Source organism: Triplophysa dalaica, chromosome 21 (genome assembly GCF_015846415.1).
Source record: "Triplophysa dalaica isolate WHDGS20190420 chromosome 21, ASM1584641v1, whole genome shotgun sequence".
Taxonomy (NCBI): Eukaryota; Metazoa; Chordata; class Actinopteri; order Cypriniformes; family Nemacheilidae; genus Triplophysa; species Triplophysa dalaica.
Window position 1 is genome coordinate 12,904,814 of NC_079562.1, and position 8,491 is coordinate 12,913,304.

An 8,491-nucleotide genomic window follows, 5' to 3' on the forward strand; every position below is an offset into this window, starting at 1 on the left:
TGCAACATAATTTTTTTTCCTCAAACTGAGAAACATTTGCCCATGTGTTCATATGACGATTACTGAATTTATCAGATTAAATATTACATGCTATAACAAACAGCTGAAGCTACTTTGCATTTTACAGAGATCATAAAAGTGACAAAGACACAAAAAAACGACAACAAGCGATGATAGTGATCAGAGCATGACACGCAGGTCGATGACATTAATGCAACTAAATTACACCTGAAATCTTACAATCCCACACTGAAATCTGATTTACACAGTTTCACCAAACATGCTTCAAAATATCTTCTTTTGTGTTATCCGGAAGGAAGAAAGTCATTCAGGTTTAAATGACAAGAGGGTGAGTAAATAATGACAGAATTTTTTATTTTGGGGTGAACTATCACTTTAAGCCGCAGGGATCGTGAACACATAGAATCCAAATGATAAATTTGAAAGCACATTCGCATGTTATATATATATATATATACACGTTTTCTATTTATTTATTACACGCTTGACATTTTACAAAATTGTCTTCTACTTTTCATCATCGCTCACAGCATTTCAGAGCATAAACATGCAGTTTAAAAGCACTGCAGAATTACATCTGAATATCACCTGGTCACCTAATCTGAAAGCTATTAAACTGGCGAAAAATATCATATCGACAAATCAATGAGTAAATAGTGGGAAAATAAATGATGAAGATGTATTTAGGTTTAGGTCTTGTTTCAAAGGTCTAAGTGTATGGATTAATCATTAACAGATTCAATGAAGGACAGTCTATGCTCTACAGAAGTATTACAAGGAAATCAATATGGTTTAACTTGAGTCATTAGCAAACACCAAAAGAATCTTCCGATGAGAGTTTTCACTCCCACGGATTGAAACTGAAAAATAAGTGTCGTGCAGGACTCGAGACTCGAAAGCGGTAGAGTCTGTGACAGGTTAGCCGGTGGTATAGTGAACTTGAGGCGGTCTGGGTCATCTAAACATTTAGTTACATCTAAAACTAACGATATATTTAACGTGTCAAATGACCCATTTAAAAGTTAGATGAAATATTGTTTGTGAGTTTCATTAAATCTCGGCATCTCCTGCTACCCAAACAAGCCGTGTAAGATTCATCACCATCCTTCAATCACAGCAAAATGTCAAAAATGTTAAAACAACTACAAGCATCCTGACCTTAAAGCTGATGAGAGAAGAGACGAGATGTTATATGTACCGTTTCATTATTAGTAAAAGAAACCTCATAAAAAAACATAACCTCCCGCCTTTGCTGACAGTGCGGTGAAACAGAACTAGGCCACAATCATTTAAAGCATTAAATTCAGACCGTCTTTTTTAGACTTGCCCTCATTTTCTATTTTTCCATATACCGTAACTGGCACGCAAACAATATCACACGAACAGATGCGTCCACACACACAGACGAGAGTGATACGAGTAAACACACCGGTGACGTGCAGCTCTCTGGTGAGAGACATTGCATCACTTCATTTGAGTAATCTCTTCATGTGCGGTTATGATAATAACCTTCAGTTCAGCACTCAAGCATCTTTGACGAACAAAAGGAACCAGTATTAAACTGTTTTATATATCGACATTTGATCACTAGACAGGCCCGAGTAAAATCTGCTGTTTTTTGTGGAAAAAGATTTAAACTTAAAGGCAGAATAGATGATCCTGTCCAGAAATATATTTTGTCATGCTGGCTGGAGATCTCTTTACATCCTGATAGCAATCAAGAAGTATAACTGATCAAATAATATTTTTAGAATAAATATTGTCTGTGAAAGGCATAGGACCAAAAATAGTTTGCCAAATCAAAACGTTCTGACCAAACGCTGTGACTGGTCATGTGTACATAAAAATAAAAACTCTCTCTCTCTCTCTCTCTCTCTCTCTCTCTCTCTCTCTCTCTCAACAGGTAGTGGTCTAGCTTTTGCTGAAACTAGTAACTTTGTTTTAGCACCTATTGTATTATTGCTCCTGTATAACATATCGCTTATTTCTCCCTGAACTCTTTCTAAGTCGCTTTTGATAAAAGCGTCTTGATAAATGACTTAATGTAAATGTATATTTGTAACAAAGTATTTTGCATACCACTGCGCACCCTGTTCAGGCATCATACGTCATCAGCTCACTAATGCTGTGTCAATGTAGGGAGAATGGTGGAAAAACAGCAACAACCAAATTTTCCTGCGGAACCGACAACAAGTAAATCTCTAAAACTAAAGTCAGATTTTGACAAAGCAATGATGAGGGAACCTCTGGATCATGAAAGTTGAAAAACTTGAATTAACATCAGTTCAGCTTCTACACAATGGAGACAGCTCCGGCAGGCAAAGGGTCTGAAAGATGATACCATGGTTGCTCTTTTTCTTTTGGACAGGTATGTACATGCTTCGAGAATAATTTTATGGATTTAGTTGAAATACATTCATGTGTTTGGAGGAGGCGTGGCTTTGGACAGCAAATCATAAAAAGAGAGTGGGATTATGATTTCAGTGCAAGCAGACTAACATTAGCACCTTTCTTAATCAATCATTCCACCTTTAAAGGGACATTTCACCCAACAATAAAAATTCTGTCATCATCGAGTCGTTCCAAATCTGTATACAGAAAGATATTTGGAAGAATGCTCATAACAGTTCTAGGACCCCATTGACCACCATAGTTGGGAAAATGACAATGTTAGTCAAAAGTTTCCTATATTCACGCTCACTAAGTAACTCGGTTTCATTCTTTGAAACAAAAAATCCCTAAAATTATGTTCAGATACTATAGATCAATGAACGGAGCAAGACTCTTCTTCAAACAAATGAAGTCGCATTCATGGCAATGATAGATGGAAAGTCCTTTGTCAAGACTTGACAAAAAAAATTGACAGCCCTGACAGGAAATCCATTAGTCAACAGTTTCTATTGCTTCCGCATGTGGTTTCATTATTGACAGCAAAAGGCAAGCTTCATGTACATTCCTTTTGACAGCTCAAGTAACAGCCATTGTCGGCTTGTGGCAAAAGTTATACTCTATTCCCAGTCATCGACCTAAACACAAACACTGCCCTGCCTCCACGGAAAATCTTGAGTTTTATCAACAAAATATCTTCTATGGGAAAGGAATGAAGTGAGGTTGTGTGCTTGAAGTTGATTTAATAGCCACGGCAACCCCGAATCACTTCCTGCAAAACTTTTCATGACGGTCGTTCAACACATCTTTCTCTTCCCCAACCTTGGTATGTTTACCATAGTCTCTTCTATCAATAAGACTGTAGTATTCTCATCTCTGATTAAAAGCGATAGATCGCCCAAAATAAAAGTTCTGTCGATTTCTTGGCACTCAAAACTAGCATATTGACACACAAACCAAGACATTTTAAGAAATCTCTCTGTGGTTTTGTCTGCATATAATACAAGTCAATGAGGGTCTGCTGTTGTTCGGTTACTACCATTCTTCATAATTTCTTCTTCCGTGTTCTGCAAAAGATATTTGTACAGGTTTGGAATGACATGTGAGTGAGTAAATAATGATTTTCCGCAGATTTTTCACTCGAAATCCGAGTTGAAAATGTGAAACAGAAACCGATTCTGACACATGAGACCAGGAAAACTACAGCACGGGACATGAAGAATGAACATGTGTGTTGACGGAGTGTTTTAGGAGCATGTAAGGGTGTTGAGGTAGTGGTTTAAGAGATGTGACAGCATGTGTGCTGTTAGCAAGGCATTATAAGGGTCAAAGGAGGTTGTTTAAGGAAACTAGCGACGTGAACTGAACTGAGGGAGGTGATAAGTAATAAGTGAAGTGTTGGGAAACTCCCTCTTACAGGCCAGACAGCTTAAAAATGTGTGTTTACATATGGAATACTTCACCCGCTCGGCTCTCTCACTCAAAAACCCTGTATGGTTCTGACTAGGATAAGTGTGAAAAGTCCACGAAAGTTAGGAACGCAGACCTGAACCGTTGTAGATTAAACTAGATTGAATATACATACAAACGTACATTTTTCAAGTGTTCTATCCATCGCACCCAGAAACGAACAACTGGAACCGAGGGCTCTCAAATTTACATTTACATTTAGCCATTTGGCAGACGCTTTTATCCAAAACGACTTATTACAGGGACAACCCCCCTGGAGCAACATGGAGTAAAGTGTCTTGCTCAAGGACACACTGGTGGTGGTGGCTGCTGGGATCGAGCCAGCAACCTTTTGATTTACCAGTTCAGTGGTTTAACCCACTAGACCACCATCTCCACTTTCACTGCTGCTCCCTGGTTTCATCTTCTATCAATGCACTATGAAACCATGGCAACAATACAAATGATACAATGTATTGTCTAATATTGGCGTGGAGGAGACTGGAGGCAATTTAATACGCAGCGAGTGACAGTGGTTATTGCTTCATCAAGCACTGCGTGGTAAAATAAACGTGAAAGTGACAGAAATAACATATACTGTACCAGCAAACAGGTATTTCTCCATTACTTGGGTGAAAGGAACACAAATCTCTCAAAAACTTCATAATTGCCCATGAATAACCCAAACACCAGTCTGACACACAGACCCTGTCACACCTCTAGACCTCAAAAACCTTTCATCAACACATGTCACTCAACACAACGGTGAGATTGCCTTACAGAGTGCAAATCAAAACCAAACTATTGCTAGAAAGCCATATTATTGCGAAATGTGCATAAATTAAGGAGTAACTAAAAAGCTTAGTGGTTTTCAGTATGGATTACATTTCATTAGTCAGACAGAACGGCAATCTAATCTAAATTTATATTTGTATTTAAAGGGGTTATATGGCGCGAATACGTTTTTTTATGAGTCTTTGGTAGGTTACAAGTCGCCCATCCATGTATTAGATACGTCAAATTCCAAAATTAAAGTGTCGGAAACAAAATATAGAATGTATCTAAACCGAATGCTCTCCCAGATCTGACTGAAAAAACTCGTGTAACCACACCCCCACAAATCTAGGTCAGTTTGGTGTTTGTTTTGACTAAGACCGCCCAAATGTAGACGCGAGTAAGGTGGGCGACAACATTACAATTTTTTTTGGACCTGATATTCCAAATATGGTAAGAGGCGTCACATTTCTGTCACACGCTTGCAATATTCGACCAATCGCTACGCACTTAACTGGCCAATCAAAGCACACCACCGCTTTTCAGAGCGATGAGCTTTGCAAAAATCTCTGCGTTACAGAATGGCGGGGAAAAGAGAAGATACAAACATGCACAGTGTGTGGAAAATACAGTGTGTATACACACTGCATTACATCAAAAACAAACAATAACATTCCTTTGAGCGTGTCTTATGACTCCTTTAAGTCCACTATTTGTTCATATCATATATTATCAATGATGATCAATGAAGTACACAATGTATGTAACAACTGCGGAATTTTTTTTCGTTTAATCCACAATTCTAGATGTATTGTGGTCATTTCAGTCTAGTGTCTGTTGAATTTCAACTAAACCTAACCTGACAAAGTAAACCAACAGCAAATGTTAAAGACTGACAGCATGAGAGGAGTCAGGACAGATGAAAACTGTGATAAAAATCCAGATTATCACATAAAATATTCCTAAATACAAATATTACAGATGTGTTTCTCAAAAGTGAATATGAACTTGTTTTCTTTGCCGTATTTGAGGTCTGAAAGAATACAGAGCATCTTTTCTGTTATTTTGACCTGTTTCTCCAGTTTTTTTTCTGCAAATAAATCGAAGAAGTTGTTTTCCCCCAATAAACAGAGTTCTCCGTGTTAGAATGCACAGCACGTTCCCTTAAAAAGTATTTCTGTATAGTAAACACTTAAGTTTGTACCATGAGTAGACAGGTAAACAAACCTCAAAAGCTTTCACGGGAAAGTCACCTTCACCTGACTTTCACAGAGGTCAAAGATTTCGGAAAGATAAAGCTCATCCACGTCTAGACAGTTATACACCAGATAAAAAGTATACTACAATGTAAACTCTAAATAAAGTCATGCTTACAATCATCCCTTATGCTGAGTGCATTTTAAGTTAATTTTGCCATCAGATAATATTCCATCAGTCTGATTCCAGTTAAGGATAAAACAGTGACGCACTCTGAACGAATGAAGAAGGGTGGGACGTCACGATGCACTGACCACAGACCCTGAGGTCTGTGTATCAGAGCATCTTTTCTGTTATTTTGACCTGTTTCTCCAGTTTTTTTTCTGCAAATAAATCCAATGTTTTTATTTGAAATGCGGGAGAAATATTGTGAGTAGTTCACGGAATGAATGAAAAATGATAATTTCACCTAAACACATACCTATAAATAGTAGATTCAGAAAAACTGAAAATAATTTTGAAATGGGCTCTTAAATTTTTTTGCAGCTGTATCTATTCACGCTTCTGACATACAAATTGATTCATACAAGTTCTTTGGTTTTCTGAAACACTTGGCTATATGTACAAGTATGTGAACATAATGTGTGGATTACTAACATTGTCACATATCAGATTTCCACATGGCTACTGAAGTAGAACGGAATTAAGGCTTGTCACACTGAGTAAGAGCCGTGATGCCTGAGAAACAGGTATGTGACAGGGCCGCTGTTAAAGAATGATAGGCATTGAACTACAATGCGATTGTTTAATCCAGTAGGTCCAAGCAATGTGTCTGAAGAGCCGGAGTGTAGAGTCAGCAGTCGTGACCATTTAAAGACTAAATGACACATGCCTCAAACATTCTCTTTGCCCACTTTTAAAGTACCTACTCGCAACAACACAAAATACTGATCAGCGTCACTATCTTATTCGATTGTAATTTGCTTTATTCCCATTAGCCGAAATGAATGAACTCTAGTTGGCATTGCCCCTAATACTAAAGACTAACTACAAATATCACAGTCAATAGTATTTAAGTCGTCTTTAAATAGTTTTGCAATCAGATGACATCAGTAGTGTGCCAATAAGCTTGCATGTCTATATGTCATCATACCAGTACACAGAGAATGGGGAAGCGATATAAATTCTTCCCTTTTATTAACAGAACAAACACATTTTGAAAAGGCTTTGTGTCATACATTCCAAGTGCATTGACACTTTCTTAAAATTGACATTGTATGGACTTGCAGACTATCAAGTATAACTTGAATACTATGAGTTACTGGGCATAGGCCATGTCAGTTTTTTCTCACGACAGCGCACAGCCCGTATACCAAATGCTTTTTTCTTTAAAGGGCAGCTACCGACTAAAAAGAGATGTTATTGGCAGGTGTCATTTGCTCTTTGCGGGTAACAGAACTGTTAGAGGAAATGTATGAAACACTTGACAAGTGACACTATCTTTCAACACATGAATCACTTCTCTTACATTCGGTAAAAACATTATCACTGACTTCATAAAACAAATAATCGTGCCGCTGAAAACATAACTTTTACGAAGTTGTTTTCCCCCAATAAACTGTCAGAGTTCTCCGTGTTAGAATGCACAGCACGTTCCCGTAAAAAGTATTTCTGTATAGTAAACACTTAAGTTTGTACCATGAGTAGACAGGTAAACAAACCTCAAAAGCTTTCACGGGAAAGTCACCTTCACCTGACTTTCACAGAGGTCAAAGATTTCGGAAAGATAAAGCTCATCCACGTCTAGACAGTTATACACCAGATAAAAAGTATACTACAATTTAAACTCTAAATAAAGTCATGCTTACAATCATCCCTTATGCTGAGTGCATTTAAAGTTAATTTTGCCATCAGATAATATTCCATCAGTCTGATTCCAGTTAAGGATAAAACAGTGACGCACTCTGAACGAATGAAGAAGGGTGGGACGTCACGATGCACTGACCTGGACAGGTTCCGGTGTTCGTGGTCTCAGGTATCAGTCGATCTTCAAACACTCGGTTGGCTGCTTCAGATCGCGACACACCTGAACTGAAGACAGGAAACAAAAGGATCGTGAGCAAACGTTTCCATTTAACCAATGGCTTATTTCCAGAGGCGGAGAAAAAGACACACGTTTCCGTACGTTACTTCATTCACAAGACTTCACATTTCTGCGTAAAGCCACGTGTGAAAGAGCAACTTTATTTCAAATGAACGAGCTCTCTGTTCACCTGAACCTGAACAAACACTGAGCTCGTTTCAATTTGTAGCAGAAAATATTTCGTCAACTCTTAACATAACATTTGATTAACAAAGTCGTTTTGTTAATGCAAATATTTATCAAATACGCAGTTTCGTCTAACCTCCGTAGAGAAACGAATGGTTACGATTTAGAGGAAGAGCAACCACATAAAAAGAAACTTCACACATGTCTCCTTCCTGGTTTAAGATGTAGCTTAACGTTACCTCACCGCCGGTGAAATGAGAAAGCGGGGCCTCGGAGTTCTTCAGGTGGGAATGAGGGATGCAGCTGCCTGTCGTTCTCCCGAAAAACCCGTTACACTTTTTTCTCAACTACGCTACAAATCTGTTTTAGGCTAGACCCAGCCCCCTGACAGCG

At 38.2% G+C, this 8,491-nt stretch overlaps 1 protein-coding gene across 4 annotated transcripts in view; it reads right to left on the bottom strand.

Moving 5' to 3' along the window:
- elovl1b (ELOVL fatty acid elongase 1b) overlaps positions 1 to 8,491 on the bottom strand; it is a 23,322-nt gene extending 14,831 nt beyond the window's left edge. For 2 of the 4 annotated variants that reach the window (XM_056734269.1, XM_056734266.1), the window contains exons 1-2: positions 8,338 to 8,491; positions 7,835 to 7,920 (exon numbers count right to left, since the gene is read on the bottom strand). The gene's annotated coding sequence lies outside the window, so the exon portion shown is untranslated. The remainder of the gene's footprint in view (positions 1 to 7,834; positions 7,921 to 8,337) is intronic. The other 2 variants (XM_056734270.1, XM_056734268.1) reach the window with 1 other exon arrangement.